The following is a 2,226-nucleotide window of genomic DNA, read 5'->3' as shown; positions in this document are numbered from 1 at the left end:
TACGCCGTCTTCGAGCAATTGAGTAAGGACGGGACCATCAAGTTGCTCATTTTCACTGCACAACCAAAGAAATAATGAGTTACTCAAATTGGTCCAAACAACACATATAATTTTATATATTCACTTATAAATCATAATGTGTTGATCCCATGATGCACATTATCTTGTTGATGCTGACTCTGGATGGACCACCATGATCCAACACACCAAAACTCGGCATATTCCAACTGACCGTTGGTTCATAACTTGTAAAATTCATATCTGATCGGTACCCCATGTGGAATATATGAGTGTTAATACAAATACAATACACAAATTTATACATCGTAACAAAGTAGGAAAATTAAAGTTTACCACTCTGCTTGTGGATTATGTATACTAGGGGAGAAATTATTTTCTCGCTCCTCATTCGCCCGTGGAGATAAGTTTAGATCCGCCCAAACTCTTTCATCCGGAACCTGTTAGGCTAAAACTGCTCAAAAATAACCACCCGATGATTGAAAAATTTTTCTACTTTGCGCAACCACATTATTGCGAACGTCTTCAACCTTAACGTACATTTTCAACATTTTTATCACAATAAATTCTCGGTATTCATCTGGAGTCCTCAAAAAATCTCTCAGAGTTTCATCGTCTTCGATATTAAACTCAGCATAACAAGCAACCCCGTGCGGAGTCACAAAATACGGATATCTTTCGGTTATTTTAAGATTCACCGAACGTTTGCTCACACTCATTTTTTTACATAACAACAATACCAATGTATCGTACTCCATTGTAAGTGGCAACTTAACATGAGACTGTGGAGATAAACTATAACTTACTGAGTTATTCATCACCACAACCTCACCCCCCAATATAATAAAACCCTAGTTCTTTGCTCTTCAGGCATTGTGACAAAATGCAAAACAACTAAACAAACAAAAATTTCACAACACTTAGAGTAATTCGGAATGGATTTTTACAAAATCCTTAACGTCCTTATATAAGGCAAAAACCATTCCGGGTGTGAATTATTTGAGGTATAGCGTCTTAGCCTAAGACGCTATACCCAGTTGAATTATTGTTATGTGAGTTAAGCCCACAAGAATTATTTGTGGGCCCACAACAATACATATAGCGTCTTTTAAAAAAAAAACGCTATATATAGCATCTTTTTAAAGGACGCTATACTTAACTGGCCAAACGACCGTTAAGGTATGACGTCTTTTAAAACTACGCTATATATATTTTGGTCACTATGTATTTTTTCACATTTTTGTTCTTTGAGTCCAAAAATGCATTATTTTGGTTTCGGACTCTCCGATAAGTAAGGACCACTTTTTATAAACATAAATGTACCTTACTCTAAAAACCATCTTACTAACATAAATGTCATTTTTCAGAATTCCTGAAATAGAGCGGACGATTTAATTCTCATATTGTCCTGAATAATTTACCCATTAGCTATTACAATGCCTAATAGGACGTTCGTCAAATTTGATTAGGGTTGATATGGTTCGTCAAGTACTCTACTACTGTAGTCTTAATTAGTCACAATAAAGACATAACTCTCTCTCTCTATTTTATTTCTCTTTTTTCAGAAGGTGTTGTCAAAAACGTCTCAAGTAAACTCCCATCTGATTGTAAAGTTATGTTAGATGGTGTAGAGGACAGTCTTTACCAACCATTTATTAAGTAACCACTAACCACTTGAAGCAGAGGCGCATTCATGGTTGGGTTCAACTCATAGTTTTTCCTTATACCCTATTATTTTGTCCAAAACATATTAGATATGTATAAATAATAAATTTTGAACTTATTAAATGAGATGATATGTGGTAGAATTGTAAATTTGAACCAATAAAATTCAAATCATGGATCCGCCTATGACTTGAAGAGGACAAAATAGTTGTAGTATCTTATTTTCTCCATTTCAATTTATGTGAACTTATTTAATTTGATATAAATTTTTTTTTTTAAAAAAAGACTTTTAAATTTGTAGTGTAAAATGAAGCATAGTATTATTGCATACAAATAAATAATTTTCAAATATGAAAATAAATCATTCTTTTGTGAACGGATTAAAAAGAAAATAAGTTCAAAGAGATTAATACTTATCAAACTATATGATGTCTTCAATGTTGTTGCTAATTTCTTTCCCCTAATAAATGTATCGACAATATAGTTGTCATAAATTTTTCAAAATTAGTCGTTTATAGTGTTTAAAAACTAGCAGCCCATATC

This window comes from Nicotiana tabacum, chromosome 17, assembly GCF_000715075.1.
Source record: "Nicotiana tabacum cultivar K326 chromosome 17, ASM71507v2, whole genome shotgun sequence".
In the NCBI taxonomy this organism is placed as follows: domain Eukaryota; kingdom Viridiplantae; phylum Streptophyta; class Magnoliopsida; order Solanales; family Solanaceae; genus Nicotiana; species Nicotiana tabacum.
The sequence above is the reverse complement of the archived record's forward strand: the minus strand, read 5'-3'. Positions refer to the sequence as shown.